We start from the raw sequence: 24,569 nt of genomic DNA, 5'->3' as shown, positions 1-24,569 counted from the left end.
TTAGGGTTAGTGTTAGGGTAAGCATCAGCCCTAGGATAGTGTTAGGGTTAGGGTTAGCATCAGCCCTAGGATAGTGTTAGGGTTAGGATTAGGGTTAGCATCAGCCTTAGGATAGTGTTAGGGTTAGGGTTAGCATCAGACCTAGGATAGTGTTAGGGTTAGGGTTAGGGTTAGCATCAGCCCTAGGATAGTGTTAACGTTAGTGTTAGCATCAGACCTAGGATAGTGTTAGGGTTAGGGTTAGGGTTAGCACCAGCCCTAGGGTAGTGTTAGGGATAGGGTTAGGGTGAGCTTCAGCCCTAGGATAGTGTTAGGGTTAGGGTTAGGTTTACCATCAGCCCTAGGATAGTGTTAGGGTTAGGGTTAGCATCATCCCTAGGATAGTGTTAGGGTTAGGGTTAGGGTTATCATCAGCCTAGGATAGTGTTAGGGTTAGGGTTAGCATCAGCTCTAGGATAGTGTTAGGGTTAGGGTTAGGGTTATCATCAGCCCTAGGATAGTGTTAGGGTTACGTTTAGGGTTATCATCAGGCCTAGGATAATGTTAACGTTAGGGTTAGCATCAGCCCTAGGATAGTTTGAGGGCTAGGGTTAGCATCAGACCTAGGATAGTGTTAGGTTGAGGGTTAGGGTTAGCATCAACCTAGGATAGTGTTAGGGTTAAGGTTAGGGTTAGCATCAGCCCTAGGATAGTGCTAGCGTCAGGGTTACGGTTAGCATCAGCCCTAGTATAGTATTAGGGTTAGGGTTATGGTTACGTTAGCATCAGCTCTAGGATAGTGTTAGGTTTAGGGTTAGGGTTAGCATCATCCCTAGGATAGTGTTAGGGTTAAGGTTAGCATCAGCCCTAGGATAGTGTTAGGGTTAGGGTTAGCATCAGCCCTAGGATAGTGTTAGGGTTAGGGTTAGTATCAGCCCTAGGATAGTGTTAGGGTTAGGGTTAGCATCAGCCCTAGGCTAGTGTTAGGGTTAGGGTTAGGGTTAGCATCAGCCCTAGGATAGTGTTAGTGTTAGGGTTAGCATCAGACCTAGGATAGTGTTAGGGTTAGGGTTAGGGTTAGCATCAGCCCTAGGATGGTGTTATGGTTAGGGTTAGGGTTATCATCAGGCTTAGGAGAGTGTTAGGGTTAGTGTTAGCATCAGCCCTAGGATAGTGTTAGGGTTAGGGATAGCAACAGCCGTAGGATAGTGTTAGGGTTAGGGTTAGGGTTATCATCAGGCCTAGGATAATGTTAAGGTTAGGGTTAGCATCAGCCCTAGGATAGTGTGAGTGCTAGGGTTAGCATCAGACCTATGACAGTGTTAGGGTGAGGGTTATGGTTAGCATCAGCCTAGGATAGTGTTAGGATTAGGGTTAGCATCAACACTAGGATAGTGTTAGGGTTAAGGTTAGGGTAAGCATCAGCCCTAGGATAGTGCTAGCGTCAGGGTTACGGTTAGCATCAGCCCTAGTATAGTATTAGGGTTATTGTTATGGTTAGGGTTAGCATCAGCTCTAGGATAGTGTTAGGTTTAGGGTTAGGGTTAGCATCAGCCCTAGGATTGTGTTAGGGTTAGGGTTAGGGTTAGCATCAGCCGTAGTATAGTGTTAGGGTTAGGGTTAGGGTTAGCATCAGCCCTAGGATAGTGTTAGGTTTAGGGTTAGCAAAGCCCTAGGATAGTGTTAGGGTTAGGGTTAGCCTCAGCCCTAGGATACTTTTTGAGTTAGGGTTAGGGTTAGAATCAGCCCTAGGATAGTGTTAGGGTTAGGGTTAGGTTTAGCATCAGCCCTATGATAGTGTTAGGCTTAGGGTTAGCATCAGCCCTAGGATAGTGTTAGGGTTAGGGTTAGGGTTAGCATCAGCCCTAGGATTGTGTTAGGGTTATGGATAGCATCAGCCCTATTATAGTCTTAGGGTTAGGATTAGGGTTAGCATCAGCCCTAGGATAGTGTTAGGGTTAGGGTTAGGGTTAGCATCAGCCCTAGAATAGTGTTAGGGTTAGGGTTAGCATCAGCCGTAGGATAGTGTTAGGGTTAGGGTTAGGGTTGTCATCAGGCCTAGGATAGTGTTAGTGTTAGGGTAATCATCAGGCCTAGCATAGTGTTAGATTTAGGGTTAGGGTTAGCATCAACCCTAGGATAGTGTTAGGGTTAGGGTTAGCATAAGCCCTAGGATAGTGTTAGGGTTAGGGTTAGGGTAAGCATTAGCCCTAGGATAGTGTTAGGGTTAGGCTTAGCATCAGCCCTAGGATAGTGTTAGGGTTAGGGTTAGGGTTAGCATCAGACCTAGGATAGTGTAAGTGTTAGGGTTAGCATCAGACCTAGGATAGTGTTAGGGTTAGGGTTAGGGTTAGCATCAGCCCTAGGATGGTGTTAGGGTTAGGGTTAGGGTTAGCATCAGCCGTAGGATAGTGTTAGGGTTAGGGTTAGGGTTAGCATCAGCCCTAGTATAGTGTTAGGTTTATTATTAGCAGCAGCCCTAGGATAGTGTTGGGGTAAGGGTTAGGGTTAGCACCAGGCTTAGGATAGTGTTATTCTTAGGGTTAGCATCAGCCTTAGCATAGTGTTAGGGTTAGGGTTAGGGTTAGCATCAGCCCTAGGATAGTGTTAGGGTTAGGGTTAGGTTATGGTTAGCATCAGCCCTAGGATAGTGTTAGGGTTAGGCTTAGGGTTAGCATCAGCCCTAGGATAGTGTTAGGGTTATGGTTAGCATCAGCCCTAGGATAGTGTTAGGGTTAGGGTTAGGGTTAGCATCAGCCCTAGGATAGTGTTAGGGTTAGGGTTAGCATCAGCCCTAGGATAGTGTTAGGGTTAGGGTTAGGGTTAGCATCAGCCCTAGGATAGTGTTAGGGTTAGGGTTAGGGTAAGCATCAGCCCTAGGATAGTGTTAGGGTTAGGGTTAGCATCAGCCCTAGGATAGTTTTATGGTTAGGGTTAGTATCAGCCCTAGGATAGTGTTAGGGTTAGGGTTATCATCAGGCCTAGGATAGAGTTAGGGTTAGGGTTAGCATCACCCCTAGGATAGAGTTAGGGTTAGGGATAGCATCAGCCCTAGGATAGTGTCAGGTTTAGGGTTACGGTTAGCATCAGCCCTAGGATAGTGTTAGAATTAGGGTTAGGGTTAGCATCAGCCCTAGGATAGTGTTATGGTTAGGGTTAGCATCAGCCCTAGGATAGTGTTAGGTTTAGGGATAGCATCAGCCCTAGGATAGTGTTAGGGTTAGGGTTACGGTTAGTATCAGCCCTAGGAAAGTGTTACGGTTAGGGTTAGCATCAGCCTTTGGATAGTGTTAGGGTTAGGGTTAGGGTTATCATCAGGCCTAGGATAGTGTTATGGTTAGGATTAGCATCAGCCCTAGATTACTGTTAGGGTTAGGGTTAGGGTTAGCATCAGCCCTAGGACAGTGTTAGTGTTAGGGTTAGGGTTAGCATCAGCCGGAGGATAGTGTTAGGGTTAGGGTTAGCATCAGACCTAGGATAGTGTTAGGGTCAGAGTTAGGGTTAGCATCAGCTCTAGGATGTTGTTAGGGTTAGGGTTAGGGTTATCATCAGGCCTAGGATAGAGTTAGGGTTAGGGTTAGCATCAGCCCTAGGATAGAGTTAGGGTTAGGGATAGCACCAGCCCTAGGATAGTGTCAGGGTTAGGGTTACGGTTAGCATCAGCCCTAGGATAGTGCTAGCTTCAGGGTTACGGTTAGCATCAGCCCTAGTATAGTATTTGGGTTAGGGTTATGGTTAGGGTTAGCATCAGCTCTAGGATAGTGTTAGGTTTAGGGTTAGGGTTAGCATCATCCCTAGGATAGTGTTAGGGTTAAGGTTAGCATCAGCCCTAGGATAGTGTTAGGGTTAGGGTTAGCATCAGCCCTAGGATAGTGTTAGGGTTAGGGTTAGCATCAGACCTAGGATAGTTTTAGGGTTAGGGTTAGGGTTAGCATCAGCCCTAGGATGGTGTTATGGTTAGGGTTAGGGTTATCATCAGGCTTAGGAGAGTGTTAGGGTTAGTGTTAGCATCAGCCCTAGGATAGTGTTAGGGTTAGGGATAGCAACAGCCGTAGGATAGTGTTAGGGTTAGGGTTAGGGTTATCATCAGGCCTAGGATAATGTTAAGGTTAGGGTTAGCATCAGCCCTAGGATAGTGTGAGTGCTAGGGTTAGCATCAGACCTATGACAGTGTTAGGGTGAGGGTTATGGTTAGCATCAGCCTAGGATAGTGTTAGGATTAGGGTTAGCATCAACACTAGGATAGTGTTAGGGTTAAGGTTAGGGTAAGCATCAGCCCTAGGATAGTGCTAGCGTCAGGGTTACGGTTAGCATCAGCCCTAGTATAGTATTAGGGTTATTGTTATGGTTAGGGTTAGCATCAGCTCTAGGATAGTGTTAGGTTTAGGGTTAGGGTTAGCATCAGCCCTAGGATTGTGTTAGGGTTAGGGTTAGGGTTAGCATCAGCCGTAGTATAGTGTTAGGGTTAGGGTTAGGGTTAGCATCAGCCCTAGGATAGTGTTAGGTTTAGGGTTAGCAAAGCCCTAGGATAGTGTTAGGGTTAGGGTTAGCCTCAGCCCTAGGATACTTTTTGAGTTAGGGTTAGGGTTAGAATCAGCCCTAGGATAGTGTTAGGGTTAGGGTTAGGTTTAGCATCAGCCCTATGATAGTGTTAGGCTTAGGGTTAGCATCAGCCCTAGGATAGTGTTAGGGTTAGGGTTAGGGTTAGCATCAGCCCTAGGATTGTGTTAGGGTTATGGATAGCATCAGCCCTATTATAGTCTTAGGGTTAGGATTAGGGTTAGCATCAGCCCTAGGATAGTGTTAGGGTTAGGGTTAGGGTTAGCATCAGCCCTAGAATAGTGTTAGGGTTAGGGTTAGCATCAGCCGTAGGATAGTGTTAGGGTTAGGGTTAGGGTTGTCATCAGGCCTAGGATAGTGTTAGTGTTAGGGTAATCATCAGGCCTAGCATAGTGTTAGATTTAGGGTTAGGGTTAGCATCAACCCTAGGATAGTGTTAGGGTTAGGGTTAGCATAAGCCCTAGGATAGTGTTAGGGTTAGGGTTAGGGTAAGCATTAGCCCTAGGATAGTGTTAGGGTTAGGCTTAGCATCAGCCCTAGGATAGTGTTAGGGTTAGGGTTAGGGTTAGCATCAGACCTAGGATAGTGTAAGTGTTAGGGTTAGCATCAGACCTAGGATAGTGTTAGGGTTAGGGTTAGGGTTAGCATCAGCCCTAGGATGGTGTTAGGGTTAGGGTTAGGGTTAGCATCAGCCGTAGGATAGTGTTAGGGTTAGGGTTAGGGTTAGCATCAGCCCTAGTATAGTGTTAGGTTTATTATTAGCAGCAGCCCTAGGATAGTGTTGGGGTAAGGGTTAGGGTTAGCACCAGGCTTAGGATAGTGTTATTCTTAGGGTTAGCATCAGCCTTAGCTTAGTGTTAGGGTTAGGGTTAGGGTTAGCATCAGCCCTAGGATAGTGTTAGGGTTAGGGTTAGGTTATGGTTAGCATCAGCCCTAGGATAGTGTTAGGGTTAGGCTTAGGATTAGCATCAGCCCTAGGATAGTGTTAGGGTTATGGTTAGCATCAGCCCTAGGATAGTGTTAGGGTTAGGGTTAGGGTTAGCATCAGCCCTAGGATAGTGTTAGGGTTAGGGTTAGCATCAGCCCTAGGATAGTGTTAGGGTTAGGGTTAGGGTTAGCATCAGCCCTAGGATAGTGTTAGGGTTAGGGTTAGGGTAAGCATCAGCCCTAGGATAGTGTTAGGGTTAGGGTTAGCATCAGCCCTAGGATAGTTTTAGGGTTAGGGTTAGTATCAGCCCTAGGATAGTGTTAGGGTTAGGGTTATCATCAGGCCTAGGATAGAGTTAGGGTTAGGGTTAGCATCACCCCTAGGATAGAGTTAGGGTTAGGGATAGCATCAGCCCTAGGATAGTGTCAGGTTTAGGGTTACGGTTAGCATCAGCCCTAGGATAGTGTTAGAATTAGGGTTAGGGTTAGCATCAGCCCTAGGATAGTGTTATGGTTAGGGTTAGCATCAGCCCTAGGATAGTGTTAGGTTTAGGGATAGCATCAGCCCTAGGATAGTGTTAGGGTTAGAGTTACGGTTAGTATCAGCCCTAGGAAAGTGTTAGGGTTAGGGTTAGCATCAGCCTTTGGATAGTGTTAGGGTTAGGGTTAGGGTTATCATCAGGCCTAGGATAGTGTTATGGTTAGGATTAGCATCAGCCCTAGATTACTGTTAGGGTTAGGGTTAGGGTTAGCATCAGCCCTAGGACAGTGTTAGTGTTAGGGTTAGGGTTAGCATCAGCCGGAGGATAGTGTTAGGGTTAGGGTTAGCATCAGACCTAGGATAGTGTTAGGGTCAGAGTTAGGGTTAGCATCAGCTCTAGGATGTTGTTAGGGTTAGGGTTAGGGTTATCATCAGGCCTAGGATAGAGTTAGGGTTAGGGTTAGCATCAGCCCTAGGATAGAGTTAGGGTTAGGGATAGCACCAGCCCTAGGATAGTGTCAGGGTTAGGGTTACGGTTAGCATCAGCCCTAGGATAGTGCTAGCTTCAGGGTTACGGTTAGCATCAGCCCTAGTATAGTATTAGGGTTAGGGTTATGGTTAGGGTTAGCATCAGCTCTAGGATAGTGTTAGGTTTAGGGTTAGGGTTAGCATCATCCCTAGGATAGTGTTAGGGTTAAGGTTAGCATCAGCCCTAGGATAGTGTTAGGGTTAGGGTTAGCATCAGCCCTAGGATAGTGTTAGGGTTAGGGTTAGCATCAGACCTAGGATAGTTTTAGGGTTAGGGTTAGGGTTAGCATCAGCCCTAGGATGGTGTTATGGTTAGGGTTAGGGTTATCATCAGGCTTAGGAGAGTGTTAGGGTTAGTGTTAGCATCAGCCCTAGGATAGTGTTAGGGTTAGGGATAGCAACAGCCGTAGGATAGTGTTAGGGTTAGGGTTAGGGTTATCATCAGGCCTAGGATAATGTTAAGGTTAGGGTTAGCATCAGCCCTAGGATAGTGTGAGTGCTAGGGTTAGCATCAGACCTATGACAGTGTTAGGGTGAGGGTTATGGTTAGCATCAGCCTAGGATAGTGTTAGGATTAGGGTTAGCATCAACACTAGGATAGTGTTAGGGTTAAGGTTAGGGTAAGCATCAGCCCTAGGATAGTGCTAGCGTCAGGGTTACGGTTAGCATCAGCCCTAGTATAGTATTAGGGTTATTGTTATGGTTAGGGTTAGCATCAGCTCTAGGATAGTGTTAGGTTTAGGGTTAGGGTTAGCATCAGCCCTAGGATTGTGTTAGGGTTAGGGTTAGGGTTAGCATCAGCCGTAGTATAGTGTTAGGGTTAGGGTTAGGGTTAGCATCAGCCCTAGGATAGTGTTAGGTTTAGGGTTAGCAAAGCCCTAGGATAGTGTTAGGGTTAGGGTTAGCCTCAGCCCTAGGATACTTTTTGAGTTAGGGTTAGGGTTAGAATCAGCCCTAGGATAGTGTTAGGGTTAGGGTTAGGTTTAGCATCAGCCCTATGATAGTGTTAGGCTTAGGGTTAGCATCAGCCCTAGGATAGTGTTAGGGTTAGGGTTAGGGTTAGCATCAGCCCTAGGATTGTGTTAGGGTTATGGATAGCATCAGCCCTATTATAGTCTTAGGGTTAGGATTAGGGTTAGCATCAGCCCTAGGATAGTGTTAGGGTTAGGGTTAGGGTTAGCATCAGCCCTAGAATAGTGTTAGGGTTAGGGTTAGCATCAGCCGTAGGATAGTGTTAGGGTTAGGGTTAGGGTTGTCATCAGGCCTAGGATAGTGTTAGTGTTAGGGTAATCATCAGGCCTAGCATAGTGTTAGATTTAGGGTTAGGGTTAGCATCAACCCTAGGATAGTGTTAGGGTTAGGGTTAGCATAAGCCCTAGGATAGTGTTAGGGTTAGGGTTAGGGTAAGCATTAGCCCTAGGATAGTGTTAGGGTTAGGCTTAGCATCAGCCCTAGGATAGTGTTAGGGTTAGGGTTAGGGTTAGCATCAGACCTAGGATAGTGTAAGTGTTAGGGTTAGCATCAGACCTAGGATAGTGTTAGGGTTAGGGTTAGGGTTAGCATCAGCCCTAGGATGGTGTTAGGGTTAGGGTTAGGGTTAGCATCAGCCGTAGGATAGTGTTAGGGTTAGGGTTAGGGTTAGCATCAGCCCTAGTATAGTGTTAGGTTTATTATTAGCAGCAGCCCTAGGATAGTGTTGGGGTAAGGGTTAGGGTTAGCACCAGGCTTAGGATAGTGTTATTCTTAGGGTTAGCATCAGCCTTAGCATAGTGTTAGGGTTAGGGTTAGGGTTAGCATCAGCCCTAGGATAGTGTTAGGGTTAGGGTTAGGTTATGGTTAGCATCAGCCCTAGGATAGTGTTAGGGTTAGGCTTAGGGTTAGCATCAACCCTAGGATAGTGTTAGGGTTATGGTTAGCATCAGCCCTAGGATAGTGTTAGGGTTAGGGTTAGGGTTAGCATCAGCCCTAGGATAGTGTTAGGGTTAGGGTTAGCATCAGCCCTAGGATAGTGTTAGGGTTAGGGTTAGCATCAGCCCTAGGATAGTGTTAGGGTTAGAGTTAGGGTAAGCATCAGCCCTAGGATAGTGTTAGGGTTAGGGTTAGCATCAGCCCTAGGATAGTGTTAGGGTTAGGGTTAGCATCAGCCCTAGGATAGTGTTAGGGTTAGGGTTATCATCAGGCCTAGGATAGAGTTAGGGTTAGGGTTAGCATCAGCCCTAGGATAGAGTTAGGGTTAGGGATAGCATCAGCCCTAGGATAGTGTCAGGGTTAGGGTTACGGTTAGCATCAGCCCTAGGATAGTGTTAGGGTTAGGGTTAGGGTTAGCATCAGCCCTAGGATAGTGTTAGGGTTAGGGTTAGCATCAGCCCTAGGATAGTGTTAGGGTTAGGGATAGCATCAGCCCTAGGGTAGTGTTAGGGTTAGGGTTACGGTTAGTATCAGCCCTAGGAAAGTGTTAGGGTTAGGGTTAGCATCAGCCCTTGGATAGTGTTAGGGTTAGGGTTAGGGTTATCATCAGGCCTAGGATAGTGTTATGGTTAGGATTAGCAGCAGCCCTAGATTACTGTTAGGGTTAGGGTTAGGGTTAGCATCAGCCCGAGGATAGTGTTAGGGTTAGGGTTAGCATCTGACCTAGGATAGTGTTAGGGTCAGAGTTAGGGTTAGCATCAGCTCTAGGATGTTGTTAGGGTTAGGGTTAGGGTTATCATCAGGCCTAGCATAGAGTTAGGGTTAGGGTTAGCATCAGCCCTAGGATAGAGTTAGGGTTAGGGATAGCATCAGCCCTAGGATAGTGTCAGGGTTAGGGTTACGGTTAGCATCAGCCCTAGGATAGTGTTAGGGTTAGGGTTAGGGTTAGCATCAGCCCTAGGATAGTGTTAGGGTTAGGGTTAGCATCAGCCCTAGGATAGTGTTAGGGTTAGGGTTAGGGTTAGCATCAGCCCTAGGATAGTGTGAGGGCTAGGGTTAGCATCAGACCTATGATAGTGTTAGGGTGAGGGTTAGGGTTAGCATCAGCCTAGGATAGTGTTAGGTTTAGGGTTAGCATCAACCCTAGGATAGTGTTAGGGTTATAGTTAGTGTTAGCATCAGCCCTAGGATAATCCTAGCGTCAGGGTTACGGTTAGCATCAGCCCTAGTATAGTATTAGGGTTAGAGTTATGGTTAGGTTTAGCATCAGCTCTAGGATAGTGTTAGGTTTAGGGTTTGGGTTAGCATCAGCCCTAGGATAGTGTTAGGGTTAGGGTTAGGGTTAGCATCAGCCGTAGGATAGTGTTAGTTTTAGGGTTAGGGTTAGCATAAACCCTAGGATAATGTTAGGTTTAGGGTTAGCATCAGCCCTAGGATAGTGTTAGGGGTAGGGTTAGGGTTAGCACCCGGCCTAGGATAGTGTTAGTGTTAGAGTTAGCATCAGCCTTAGGATAGTGTTAGGGTTAGGGTTATGGTTAGGGATAGCATCAGCTCTAGGATATTGTTAGGTTTAGGGTTAGGGTTAGCAACAGCCCTAGGATAGTGTTAGGGTTAGGGTTATGGTTAGGGTTAGCATCAGCTCTAGGATAGTGTTAGGTTTAGGGTTAGGGTTAGCAACAGCCCTAGGATAGTGTTAGGGTTAGGGTTAGGGCTAGCATCTGCACTAGGATAGTGTTAGGGTTAGGGGTAGGGTTAGCATCAGCCCTGGGATAGTGTTAGGGTTAGGGTTAGCCTCAGCCCTAGGAGAGTGTTAGGGTTAGGGTTAGGGTTAGCATCAGCCCTAGGATAGTGTTGGGGTAAGGGTTAGGGTTAGCACCAGGCTTAGGATAGTGTTATTGTTAGGGTTAGCATCAGCCTTAGGATACTGTTAGGGTTAGGGTTAGGGTTAGCATCAGCCCTAGGATAGTGTTAGGGTTAGGGTTAGGTTATGGTTAGCATCAGCCCTAGGATAGTGTTAGGGTTAGGGTTAGGGTTAGCATCAGCCCTAGGATAGTGTTAGGGTTATGGTTAGCATCAGCCCTAGGATAGTGTTAGGGTTAGGGTTAGGGTTAGCATCAGCCCTAGGATAGTGTTAGGGTTAGGGTTAGCATCAGCCCTAGGATAGTGTTAGGGTTAGGGTTAGGGTTAGCATCAGCCCTAGGATAGTGTTAGGGTTAGGGTTAGGGTAAGCATCAGCCCTAGGATAGTGTTAGGGTTAGGGTTAGCATCAGCCCTAGGATAGTTTTAGGGTTAGGGTTAGTATCAGCCCTAGGATAGTGTTAGGGTTAGGGTTATCATCAGGCCTAGGATAGAGTTAGGGTTAGGGTTAGCATCACCCCTAGGATAGAGTTAGGGTTAGGGATAGCATCAGCCCTAGGATAGTGTCAGGTTTAGGGTTACGGTTAGCATCAGCCCTAGGATAGTGTTAGAATTAGGGTTAGGGTTAGCATCAGCCCTAGGATAGTGTTATGGTTAGGGTTAGCATCAGCCCTAGGATAGTGTTAGGTTTAGGGATAGCATCAGCCCTAGGATAGTGTTAGGGTTAGGGTTACGGTTAGTATCAGCCCTAGGAAAGTGTTAGGGTTAGGGTTAGCATCAGCCTTTGGATAGTGTTAGGGTTAGGGTTAGGGTTATCATCAGGCCTAGGATAGTGTTATGGTTAGGATTAGCATCAGCCCTAGATTACTGTTAGGGTTAGGGTTAGGGTTAGCATCAGCCCTAGGACAGTGTTAGTGTTAGGGTTAGGGTTAGCATCAGCCGGAGGATAGTGTTAGGGTTAGGGTTAGCATCAGACCTAGGATAGTGTTAGGGTCAGAGTTAGGGTTAGCATCAGCTCTAGGATGTTGTTAGGGTTAGGGTTAGGGTTATCATCAGGCCTAGGATAGAGTTAGGGTTAGGGTTAGCATCAGCCCTAGGATAGAGTTAGGGTTAGGGATAGCACCAGCCCTAGGATAGTGTCAGGGTTAGGGTTACGGTTAGCATCAGCCCTAGGATAGTGCTAGCTTCAGGGTTACGGTTAGCATCAGCCCTAGTATAGTATTAGGGTTAGGGTTATGGTTAGGGTTAGCATCAGCTCTAGGATAGTGTTAGGTTTAGGGTTAGGGTTAGCATCATCCCTAGGATAGTGTTAGGGTTAAGGTTAGCATCAGCCCTAGGATAGTGTTAGGGTTAGGGTTAGCATCAGCCCTAGGATAGTGTTAGGGTTAGGGTTAGCATCAGACCTAGGATAGTTTTAGGGTTAGGGTTAGGGTTAGCATCAGCCCTAGGATGGTGTTATGGTTAGGGTTAGGGTTATCATCAGGCTTAGGAGAGTGTTAGGGTTAGTGTTAGCATCAGCCCTAGGATAGTGTTAGGGTTAGGGATAGCAACAGCCGTAGGATAGTGTTAGGGTTAGGGTTAGGGTTATCATCAGGCCTAGGATAATGTTAAGGTTAGGGTTAGCATCAGCCCTAGGATAGTGTGAGTGCTAGGGTTAGCATCAGACCTATGACAGTGTTAGGGTGAGGGTTATGGTTAGCATCAGCCTAGGATAGTGTTAGGATTAGGGTTAGCATCAACACTAGGATAGTGTTAGGGTTAAGGTTAGGGTAAGCATCAGCCCTAGGATAGTGCTAGCGTCAGGGTTACGGTTAGCATCAGCCCTAGTATAGTATTAGGGTTATTGTTATGGTTAGGGTTAGCATCAGCTCTAGGATAGTGTTAGGTTTAGGGTTAGGGTTAGCATCAGCCCTAGGATTGTGTTAGGGTTAGGGTTAGGGTTAGCATCAGCCGTAGTATAGTGTTAGGGTTAGGGTTAGGGTTAGCATCAGCCCTAGGATAGTGTTAGGTTTAGGGTTAGCAAAGCCCTAGGATAGTGTTAGGGTTAGGGTTAGCCTCAGCCCTAGGATACTTTTTGAGTTAGGGTTAGGGTTAGAATCAGCCCTAGGATAGTGTTAGGGTTAGGGTTAGGTTTAGCATCAGCCCTATGATAGTGTTAGGCTTAGGGTTAGCATCAGCCCTAGGATAGTGTTAGGGTTAGGGTTAGGGTTAGCATCAGCCCTAGGATTGTGTTAGGGTTATGGATAGCATCAGCCCTATTATAGTCTTAGGGTTAGGATTAGGGTTAGCATCAGCCCTAGGATAGTGTTAGGGTTAGGGTTAGGGTTAGCATCAGCCGTAGGATAGTGTTAGGGTTAGGGTTAGGGTTGTCATCAGGCCTAGGATAGTGTTAGTGTTAGGGTAATCATCAGGCCTAGCATAGTGTTAGATTTAGGGTTAGGGTTAGCATCAACCCTAGGATAGTGTTAGGGTTAGGGTTAGCATAAGCCCTAGGATAGTGTTAGGGTTAGGGTTAGGGTAAGCATTAGCCCTAGGATAGTGTTAGGGTTAGGCTTAGCATCAGCCCTAGGATAGTGTTAGGGTTAGGGTTAGGGTTAGCATCAGACCTAGGATAGTGTAAGTGTTAGGGTTAGCATCAGACCTAGGATAGTGTTAGGGTTAGGGTTAGGGTTAGCATCAGCCCTAGGATGGTGTTAGGGTTAGGGTTAGGGTTAGCATCAGCCGTAGGATAGTGTTAGGGTTAGGGTTAGGGTTAGCATCAGCCCTAATATAGTGTTAGGTTTATTATTAGCAGCAGCCCTAGGATAGTGTTGGGGTAAGGGTTAGGGTTAGCACCAGGCTTAGGATAGTGTTATTCTTAGGGTTAGCATCAGCCTTAGCATAGTGTTAGGGTTAGGGTTAGGGTTAGCATCAGCCCTAGGATAGTGTTAGGGTTAGGGTTAGGTTATGGTTAGCATCAGCCCTAGGATATTGTTAGGGTTAGGCTTAGGGTTAGCATCAGCCCTAGGATAGTGTTAGGGTTATGGTTAGCATCAGCCCTAGGATAGTGTTAGGGTTAGGGTTAGGGTTAGCATCAGCCCTAGGATAGTGTTAGGGTTAGGGTTAGCATCAGCCCTAGGATAGTGTTAGGGTTAGGGTTAGGGTTAGCATCAGCCCTAGGATAGTGTTAGGGTTAGGGTTAGGGTAAGCATCAGCCCTAGGATAGTGTTAGGGTTAGGGTTAGCATCAGCCCTAGGATAGTTTTAGGGTTAGGGTTAGTATCAGCCCTAGGATAGTGTTAGGGTTAGGGTTATCATCAGGCCTAGGATAAAGTTAGGGTTAGGGTTAGCATCACCCCTAGGATAGAGTTAGGGTTAGGGATAGCATCAGCCCTAGGATAGTGTCAGGTTTAGGGTTACGGTTAGCATCAGCCCTAGGATAGTGTTAGAATTAGGGTTAGGGTTAGCATCAGCCCTAGGATAGTGTTATGGTTAGGGTTAGCATCAGCCCTAGGATAGTGTTAGGTTTAGGGATAGCATCAGCCCTAGGATAGTGTTAGGGTTAGGGTTACGGTTAGTATCAGCCCTAGGAAAGTGTTAGGGTTAGGGTTAGCATCAGCCTTTGGATAGTGTTAGGGTTAGGGTTAGGGTTATCATCAGGCCTAGGATAGTGTTATGGTTAGGATTAGCATCAGCCCTAGATTACTGTTAGGGTTAGGGTTAGGGTTAGCATCAGCCCTAGGACAGTGTTAGTGTTAGGGTTAGGGTTAGCATCAGCCGGAGGATAGTGTTAGGGTTAGGGTTAGCATCAGACCTAGGATAGTGTTAGGGTCAGAGTTAGGGTTAGCATCAGCTCTAGGATGTTGTTAGGGTTAGGGTTAGGGTTATCATCAGGCCTAGGATAGAGTTAGGGTTAGGGTTAGCATCAGCCCTAGGATAGAGTTAGGGTTAGGGATAGCACCAGCCCTAGGATAGTGTCAGGGTTAGGGTTACGGTTAGCATCAGCCCTAGGATAGTGCTAGCTTCAGGGTTACGGTTAGCATCAGCCCTAGTATAGTATTAGGGTTAGGGTTATGGTTAGGGTTAGCATCAGCTCTAGGATAGTGTTAGGTTTAGGGTTAGGGTTAGCATCATCCCTAGGATAGTGTTAGGGTTAAGGTTAGCATCAGCCCTAGGATATTGTTAGGTTTAGGGTTAGCATCAGCCCTAGGATAGTGTTAGGGTTAGGGTTAGCATCAGACCTAGGATAGTTTTAGGGTTAGGGTTAGGGTTAGCATCAGCCCTAGGATGGTGTTATGGTTAGGGTTAGGGTTATCATCAGGCTTAGGAGAGTGTTAGGGTTAGTGTTAGCATCAGCCCTAGGATAGTGTTAGGGTTAGGGATAGCAACAGCCGTAGGATAGTGTTAGGGTTAGGGTTAGGGTTATCATCAGGCCTAGGATAATGTTAAGGTTAGGGTTAGCATCAGCCCTAGGATAGTGTGAGTGCTAGGGTTAGCATCAGACCTATGACAGTGTTAGGGTGAGGGTTATGGTTAGCATCAGCCTAGGATAGTGTTAGGATTAGGGTTAGCATCAACACTAGGATAGTGTTAGGGTTAAGGTTAGGGTAAGCATCAGCCCTAGGATAGTGCTAGCGTCAGGGTTTCGGTTAGCATCAGCCCTAGTATAGTATTAGGGTTATTGTTATGGTTAGGGTTAGCATCAGCTCTAGGATAGTGTTAGGTTTAGGGTTAGGGTTAGCATCAGCCCTAGGATTGTGTTAGGGTTAGGGTTAGGGTTAGCATCAGCCGTAGTATAGTGTTAGTTTTAGGGTTAGGGTTAGCATCAACCCTAGGATAGTGTTAGGTTTAGGGTTAGCATCAGCCCTAGGATAGTGTTAGGGGTAGGGTTAGGGTTAGCACCCGGCCTAGGATAGTGTTAGTGTTAGAGTTAGCATCAGCCTTAGGATAGTGTTAGGGTTAGGGTTATGGTTAGGGATAGCATCAGCTCTAGGATATTGTTAGGTTTAGGGTTAGGGTTAGCAACAGCCCTAGGATAGTGTTAGGGTTAGGGTTATGGTTAGGGTTAGCATCAGCTCTAGGATAGTGTTAGGTTTAGGGTTAGGGTTAGCAACAGCCCTAGGATAGTGTTAGGGTTAGGGTTAGGGCTAGCATCTGCACTAGGATAGTGTTAGGGTTAGGGGTAGGGTTAGCATCAGCCCTGGGATAGTGTTAGGGTTAGGGTTAGCCTCAGCCCTAGGAGAGTGTTAGGGTTAGGGTTAGGGTTAGCATCAGCCCTAGGATAGTGTTGGGGTAAGGGTTAGGGTTAGCACCAGGCTTAGGATAGTGTTATTGTTAGGGTTAGCATCAGCCTTAGGATACTGTTAGGGTTAGGGTTAGGGTTAGCATCAGCCCTAGGATAGTGTTAGGGTTAGGGTTAGGTTATGGTTAGCATCAGCCCTAGGATAGTGTTAGGGTTAGGGTTAGGGTTAGCATCAGCCCTAGGATAGTGTTAGGGTTATGGTTAGCATCAGCCCTAGGATAGTGTTAGGGTTAGGGTTAGGGTTAGCATCAGCCCTAGGATAGTGTTAGGGTTAGGGTTAGCATCAGCCCTAGGATAGTGTTAGGGTTAGGGTTAGGGTTAGCATCAGCCCTAGGATAGTGTTAGGGTTAGGGTTAGGGTAAGCATCAGCCCTAGGATAGTGTTAGGGTTAGGGTTAGCATCAGCCCTAGGATAGTTTTAGGGTTAGGGTTAGTATCAGCCCTAGGATAGTGTTAGGGTTAGGGTTATCATCAGGCCTAGGATAGAGTTAGGGTTAGGGTTAGCATCACCCCTAGGATAGAGTTAGGGTTAGGGATAGCATCAGCCCTAGGATAGTGTCAGGTTTAGGGTTACGGTTAGCATCAGCCCTAGGATAGTGTTAGAATTAGGGTTAGGGTTAGCATCAGCCCTAGGATAGTGTTATGGTTAGGGTTAGCATCAGCCCTAGGATAGTGTTAGGTTTAGGGATAGCATCAGCCCTAGGATAGTGTTAGGGTTAGGGTTACGGTTAGTATCAGCCCTAGGAAAGTGTTAGGGTTAGGGTTAGCATCAGCCTTTGGATAGTGTTAGGGTTAGGGTTAGGGTTATCATCAGGCCTAGGATAGTGTTATGGTTAGGATTAGCATCAGCCCTAGATTACTGTTAGGGTTAGGGTTAGGGTTAGCATCAGCCCTAGGACAGTGTTAGTGTTAGGGTTAGGGTTAGCATCAGCCGGAGGATAGTGTTAGGGTTAGGGTTAGCATCAGACCTAGGATAGTGTTAGGGTCAGAGTTAGGGTTAGCATCAGCTCTAGGATGTTGTTAGGGTTAGGGTTAGGGTTATCATCAGGCCTAGGATAGAGTTAGGGTTAGGGTTAGCATCAGCCCTAGGATAGAGTTAGGGTTAGGGATAGCACCAGCCCTAGGATAGTGTCAGGGTTAGGGTTACGGTTAGCATCAGCCCTAGGATAGTGCTAGCTTCAGGGTTACGGTTAGCATCAGCCCTAGTATAGTATTAGGGTTAGGGTTATGGTTAGGGTTAGCATCAGCTCTAGGATAGTGTTAGGTTTAGGGTTAGGGTTAGCATCATCCCTAGGATAGTGTTAGGGTTAAGGTTAGCATCAGCCCTAGGATAGTGTTAGGGTTAGGGTTAGCATCAGCCCTAGGATAGTGTTAGGGTTAGGGTTAGCATCAGACCTAGGATAGTTTTAGGGTTAGGGTTAGGGTTAGCATCAGCCCTAGGATGGTGTTATGGTTAGGGTTAGGGTTATCATCAGGCTTAGGAGAGTGTTAGGGTTAGTGTTAGCATCAGCCCTAGGATAGTGTTAGGGTTAGGGATAGCAACAGCCGTAGGATAGTGTTAGGGTTAGGGTTAGGGTTATCATCAGGCCTAGGATAATGTTAAGGTTAGGGTTAGCATCAGCCCTAGGATAGTGTGAGTGCTAGGGTTAGCATCAGACCTATGACAGTGTTAGGGTGAGGGTTATGGTTAGCATCAGCCTAGGATAGTGTTAGGATTAGGGTTAGCATCAACACTAGGATAGTGTTAGGGTTAAGGTTAGGGTAAGCATCAGCCCTAGGATAGTGCTAGCGTCAGGGTTACGGTTAGCATCAGCCCTAGTATAGTATTAGGGTTATTGTTATGGTTAGGGTTAGCATCAGCTCTAGGATAGTGTTAGGTTTAGGGTTAGGGTTAGCATCAGCCCTAGGATTGTGTTAGGGTTAGGGTTAGGGTTAGCATCAGCCGTAGTATAGTGTTAGGGTTAGGGTTAGGGTTAGCATCAGCCCTAGGATAGTGTTAGGTTTAGGGTTAGCAAAGCCCTAGGATAGTGTTAGGGTTAGGGTTAGCCTCAGCCCTAGGATACTTTTTGAGTTAGGGTTAGGGTTAGAATCAGCCCTAGGATAGTGTTAGGGTTAGGGTTAGGTTTAGCATCAGCCCTATGATAGTGTTAGGCTTAGGGTTAGCATCAGCCCTAGGATAGTGTTAGGGTTAGGGTTAGGGTTAGCATCAGCCCTAGGATTGTGTTAGGGTTATGGATAGCATCAGCCCTATTATAGTCTTAGGGTTAGGATTAGGGTTAGCATCAGCCCTAGGATAGTGTTAGGGTTAGGGTTAGGGTTAGCATCAGCCGTAGGATAGTGTTAGGGTTAGGGTTAGGGTTGTCATCAGGCCTAGGATAGTGTTAGTGTTAGGGTAATCATCAGGCCTAGCATAGTGTTAGATTTAGGGTTAGGGTTAGCATCAACCCTAGGATAGTGTTAGGGTTAGGGTTAGCATAAGCCCTAGGATAGTGTTAGGGTTAGGGTTAGGGTAAGCATTAGCCCTAGGATAGTGTTAGGGTTATTCTTAGCATCAGCCCTAGGATAGTGTTAGGGTTAGGGTTAGGGTTAGCATCAGACCTAGGATAGTGTAAGTGTTAGGGTTAGCATCAGACCTAGGATAGTGTTAGGGTTAGGGTTAGGGTTAGCATCAGCCCTAGGATGGTGTTAGGGTTAGGGTTAGGGTTAGCATCAGCCGTAGGATAGTGTTAGGGTTAGGGTTAGGGTTAGCATCAGCCCTAGTATAGTGTTAGGTTTATTATTAGCAGCAGCCCTAGGATAGTGTTGGGGTAAGGGTTAGGGTTAGCACCAGGCTTAGGATAGTGTTATTCTTAGGGTTAGCATCAGCCTTAGCATAGTGTTAGGGTTAGGGTTAGGGTTAGCATCAGCCCTAGGATAGTGTTAGGGTTAGGGTTAGGTTATGGTTAGCATCAGCCCTAGGATAGTGTTAGGGTTAGGCTTAGGGTTAGCATCAGCCCTAGGATAGTGTTAGGGTTATGGTTAGCATCAGCCCTAGGATAGTGTTAGGGTTAGGGTTAGGGTTAGCATCAGCCCTAGGATAGTGTTAGGGTTAGGGTTAGCATCAGCCCTAGGATAGTGTTAGGGTTAGGGTTAGGGTTAGCATCAGCCCTAGGATAGTGTTAGGGTTAGGGTTAGGGTAAGCATCAGCCCTAGGATAGTGTTAGGGTTAGGGTTAGCATCAGCCCTAGGATAGTTTTAGGGTTAGGGTTAGTATCAGCCCTAGGATAGTGTTAGGGTTAGGGTTATCATCAGGCCTAGGATAGAGTTAGGGTTAGGGTTAGCATCACCCCTAGGATAGAGTTAGGGTTAGGGATAGCATCAGCCCTAGGATAGTGTCAGGTTTAGGGTTACGGTTAGCATCAGCCCTAGGATAGTGTTAGAATTAGGGTTAGGGTTAGCATCAGCCCTAGGATAGTGTTATGGTTAGGGTTAGCATCAGCCCTAGGATAGTGTTAGGTTTAGGGATAGCATCAGCCCTAGGATAGTGTTAGGGTTAGGGTTACGGTTAGTATCAGCCCTAGGAAAGTGTTAGGGTTAGGGTTAGCATCAGCCTTTGGATAGTGTTAGGGTTAGGGTTAGGGTTATCATCAGGCCTAGGATAGTGTTATGGTTAGGATTAGCATCAGCCCTAGATTACTGTTAGGGTTAGGGTTAGGGTTAGCATCAGCCCTAGGACAGTGTTAGTGTTAGGGTTAGGGTTAGCATCAGCCGGAGGATAGTGTTAGGGTTAGGGTTAGCATCAGACCTAGGATAGTGTTAGGGTCAGAGTTAGGGTTAGCATCAGCTCTAGGATGTTGTTAGGGTTAGGGTTAGGGTTATCATCAGGCCTAGGATAGAGTTAGGGTTAGGGTTAGCATCAGCCCTAGGATAGAGTTAGGGTTAGGGATAGCACCAGCCCTAGGATAGTGTCAGGGTTAGGGTTACGGTTAGCATCAGCCCTAGGATAGTGCTAGCTTCAGGGTTACGGTTAGCATCAGCCCTAGTATAGTATTAGGGTTAGGGTTATGGTTAGGGTTAGCATCAGATCTAGGATAGTGTTAGGTTTAGGGTTAGGGTTAGCATCATCCCTAGGATAGTGTTAGGGTTAAGGTTAGCATCAGCCCTAGGATATTGTTAGGTTTAGGGTTAGCATCAGCCCTAGGATAGTGTTAGGGTTAGGGTTAGCATCAGACCTAGGATAGTTTTAGGGTTAGGGTTAGGGTTAGCATCAGCCCTAGGATGGTGTTATGGTTAGGGTTAGGGTTATCATCAGGCTTAGGAGAGTGTTAGGGTTAGTGTTAGCATCAGCCCTAGGATAGTGTTAGGGTTAGGGATAGCAACATCCGTAGGATAGTGTTAGGGTTAGGGTTAGGGTTATCATCAGGCCTAGGATAATGTTAAGGTTAGGGTTAGCATCAGCCCTAGGATAGTGTGAGTGCTAGGGTTAGCATCAGACCTATGACAGTGTTAGGGTGAGGGTTATGGTTAGCATCAGCCTAGGATAGTGTTAGGATTAGGGTTAGCATCAACACTAGGATAGTGTTAGGGTTAAGGTTAGGCTAAGCATCAGCCCTAGGATAGTGCTAGCGTCAGGGTTTCGGTTAGCATCAGCCCTAGTATAGTATTAGGGTTATTGTTATGGTTAGGGTTAGCATCAGCTCTAGGATAGTGTTAGGTTTAGGGTTAGGGTTAGCATCAGCCCTAGGATTGTGTTAGGGTTAGGGTTAGGGTTAGCATCAGCCGTAGTATAGTGTTAGGGTTAGGGTTAGGGTTAGCATCAGCCCTAGGATAGTGTTAGCTTTAGGGTTAGCAAAGCCCTAGGATAGTGTTAGGGTTAGGGTTAGCCTCAGCCCTAGGATACTTTTTGAGTTAGGGTTAGGGTTAGAATCAGCCCTAGGATAGTGTTAGGGTTAGGGTTAGGTTTAGCATCAGCCCTATGATAGTGTTAGGCTTAGGGTTAGCATCAGCCCTAGGATAGTGTTAGGGTTAGGGTTAGGGTTAGCATCAGCCCTAGGATTGTGTTAGGGTTATGGATAGCATCAGCCCTATTATAGTCTTAGGGTTAGGATTAGGGTTAGCATCAGCCCTAGGATAGTGTTAGGGTTAGGGTTAGGGTTAGCATCAGCCCTAGAATAGTGTTAGGGTTAGGGTTAGCATCAGCCGTAGGATAGTGTTAGGGTTAGGGTTAGGGTTGTCATCAGGCCTAGGATAGTGTTAGTGTTAGGGTAATCATCAGGCCTAGCATAGTGTTAGATTTAGGGTTAGGGTTAGCATCAACCCTAGGATAGTGTTAGGGTTAGGGTTAGCATAAGCCCTAGGATAGTGTTAGGGTTAGGGTTAGGGTAAGCATTAGCCCTAGGATAGTGTTAGGGTTAGGCTTAGCATCAGCCCTAGGATAGTGTTAGGGTTAGGGTTAGGGTTAGCATCAGACCTAGGATAGTGTAAGTGTTAGGGTTAGCATCAGACCTAGGATAGTGTTAGGGTTAGGGTTAGGGTTAGCATCAGCCCTAGGATGGTGTTAGGGTTAGGGTTAGGGTTAGCATCAGCCGTAGGATAGTGTTAGGGTTAGGGTTAGGGTTAGCATCAGCCCTAGTATAGTGTTAGGTTTATTATTAGCAGCAGCCCTAGGATAGTGTTGGGGTAAGGGTTAGGGTTAGCACCAGGCTTAGGATAGTGTTATTCTTAGGGTTAGCATCAGCCTTAGCATAGTGTTAGGGTTAGGGTTAGGGTTAGCATCAGCCCTGGGATAGTGTTAGGGTTAGGGTTAGGTTATGGTTAGCATCAGCCCTAGGATAGTGTTAGGGTTAGGCTTAGGGTTAGCATCAGCCCTAGGATAGTGTTAGGGTTATGGTTAGCATCAGCCCTAGGATAGTGTTAGGGTTAGGGTTAGGGTTAGCATCAGCCCTAGGATAGTGTTAGGGTTAGGGTTAGCATCAGCCCTAGGATAGTGTTAGGGTTAGGGTTAGCATCAGCCCTAGGATAGTGTTAGGGTTAGGGTTAGGGTAAGCATCAGCCCTAGGATAGTGTTAGGGTTAGGGTTAGCATCAGCCCTAGGATAGTGTTAGGGTTAGGGTTAGCATCAGCCCTAGGATAGTGTTAGGGTTAGGGTTATCATCAGGCCTAGGATAGAGTTAGGGTTAGGGTTAGCATCAGCCCTAGGATAGAGTTAGGGTTAGGGATAGCATCAGCCCTAGGATAGTGTCAGGGTTAGGGTTACGGTTAGCATCAGCCCTAGGATAGTGTTAGGGTTAGGGTTAGGGTTAGCATCAGCCCTAGGATAGTGTTAGGGTTAGGGTTAGCATCAGCCCTAGGATAGTGTTAGGGTTAGGGATAGCATCAGCCCTAGGGTAGTGTTAGGGTTAGGGTTACGGTTAGTATCAGCCCTAGGAAAGTGTTAGGGTTAGGGTTAGCATCAGCCCTTGGATAGTGTTAGGGTTAGGGTTAGGGTTATCATCAGGCCTAGGATAGTGTTATGGTTAGGATTAGCAGCAGCCCTAGATTACTGTTAGGGTTAGGGTTAGGGTTAGCATCAGCCCGAGGATAGTGTTAGGGTTAGGGTTAGCATCTGACCTAGGATAGTGTTAGGGTCAGAGTTAGGGTTAGCATCAGCTCTAGGATGTTGTTAGGGTTAGGGTTAGGGTTATCATCAGGCCTAGCATAGAGTTAGGGTTAGGGTTAGCATCAGCCCTAGGATAGAGTTAGGGTTAGGGATAGCATCAGCCCTAGGATAGTGTCAGGGTTAGGGTTACGGTTAGCATCAGCCCTAGGATAGTGTTAGGGTTAGGGTTAGGGTTAGCATCAGCCCTAGGATAGTGTTAGGGTTAGGGTTAGCATCAGCCCTAGGATAGTGTTAGGGTTAGGGTTAGGGTTAGCATCAGCCCTAGGATAGTGTGAGGGCTAGGGTTAGCATCAGACCTATGATAGTGTTAGGGTGAGGGTTAGGGTTAGCATCAGCCTAGGATAGTGTTAGGTTTAGGGTTAGCATCAACCCTAGGATAGTGTTAGGGTTATAGTTAGTGTTAGCATCAGCCCTAGGATAGTCCTAGCGTCAGGGTTACGGTTAGCATCAGCCCTAGTATAGTATTAGGGTTAGAGTTATGGTTAGGTTTAGCATCAGCTCTAGGATAGTGTTAGGTTTAGGGTTTGGGTTAGCGTCAGCCCTAGGATAGTGTTAGGGTTAGGGTTAGGGTTAGCATCAGCCGTAGGATAGTGTTAGTTTTAGGGTTAGGGTTAGCATCAACCCTAGGATAGTGTTAGGTTTAGGGTTAGCATCAGCCCTAGGATAGTGTTAGGGGTAGGGTTAGGGTTAGCACCCGGCCTAGGATAGTGTTAGTGTTAGAGTTAGCATCAGCCTTAGGATAGTGTTAGGGTTAGGGTTATGGTTAGGGATAGCATCAGCTCTAGGATATTGTTAGGTTTAGGGTTAGGGTTAGCAACAGCCCTAGGATAGTGTTAGGGTTAGGGTTATGGTTAGGGTTAGCATCAGCTCTAGGATAGTGTTAGGTTTAGGGTTAGGGTTAGCAACAGCCCTAGGATAGTGTTAGGATTAGGGTTAGCGCTAGCATCTGCACTAGGATAGTGTTAGGGTTAGGGGTAGGGTTAGCATCAGCCCTGGGATAGTGTTAGGGTTAGGGTTAGCCTCAGCCCTAGGAGAGTGTTAGGGTTAGGGTTAGGGTTAGCATCAGCCCTAGGATAGTGTTAGGGTTAAGTTTAGCATCAGAAATAGGATAGTGTTAGGGTTATTGTTAGGTTTAGCATCAGCCCTAGGATAGTGTTAGGGTTAAGGTTAGCATCAGCCCTAGGATAGTGTTAGGTTTAGGGTTAGGGTTAGCACCAGGCTTAGGATAGTGTTATTGTTAGGGTTAGCATCAGCCTTAGGATAGTGTTAGGGTTAGGGTTAGGGTTAGCATCAGCCCTAGGATAGTGTTAGGGTTAGGGTTATGTTATGGTTAGCATCAGCCCTAGGATAGTGTTAGGGTTAGGGTTAGGGTTAGCATCAGCCCTAGGATAGTGTTAGGGTTATGGGTAGCATCAGCCCTAGGAGAATGTTAGGGTTAGGGTTAGGGTTATCATCAGCCCTAGGATAGTGTTAGAGTTAGGGTTAGCATCAGACCTAGGATAGTGTTAGTGTTAGGGTTAGTGTTAGCATCAGCCCTAGGATAGTGTTAGGGTTAGGGTTAGGGTTAGCATCAGCCCTGGGATAGTGTTAGGTTTAGGGTTAGCATCAGCCCTAGGACAGTGGTAGGGTTAGGGTTAGGGTTATCATCAGGCCTAGGATAGTGTTAGTGTTAGGGTTAGCATCAGGCGTAGGATAGTGTTAGAGTTAGGGTTAGGGTTAGCATCAGCCCTAGGATAGTGATATGGTTAGGGTTAGAATCAGCCCTAGGATAGTGTTAGGGTTAGTGTTAGGGTAAGCATCAGCCCTAGGATAGTGTTAGGGTTAGGGTTAGCATCAGCCCTAGGATAGTGTTAGGGTTAGGGTTAGGGTTAGCATCAGCCCTAGGATAGTGTTAGGGTTAGGGTTAGCATCAGACCTAGGATAGTGTTAGGGTTAGGGTTAGGGTTAGCATCAGCCCTAGGATAGTGTTAGGGTTAGTGTTAGCATCAGACCTAGGATAGTGTTAGGGTTAGGGTTAGGGTTAGCACCAGCCCTAGGATACTGTTAGGGATAGGGTTAGGGTGAGCTTCAGCCCTAGGATAGTGTTAGGGTTAGTGTTAGGTTTACCATCAGCCCTAGGATAGTGTTAGGGTTAGGGTTAGCATCATCCCTAGGATAGTGTTAGGGTTAGGGTTAGGGTTATCATCAGCCTAGGATAGTGTTAGGGTTAGGGTTAGCATCAGCTCTAGGATAGTGTTAGGGTTATGGTTAGGGTTAGCATCAGCCCTAGGATAGTGTTAGGGTTACGGTTAGGGTTATCATCAGGCCTAGGATAATGTTAACGTTAGGGTTAGCATCAGCCCTAGGATAGTTTGAGGGCTAGGGTTAGCATCAGACCTAGGATAGTGTTAGGGTGAGGGTTAGGGTTAGCATC

The sequence above is a fragment of the Lemur catta genome, chromosome 11 (assembly GCF_020740605.2).
Source record: "Lemur catta isolate mLemCat1 chromosome 11, mLemCat1.pri, whole genome shotgun sequence".
Classification (NCBI taxonomy): Eukaryota; Metazoa; Chordata; class Mammalia; order Primates; family Lemuridae; genus Lemur; species Lemur catta.
The sequence above is the reverse complement of the archived record's forward strand: the minus strand, read 5'-3'. Positions refer to the sequence as shown.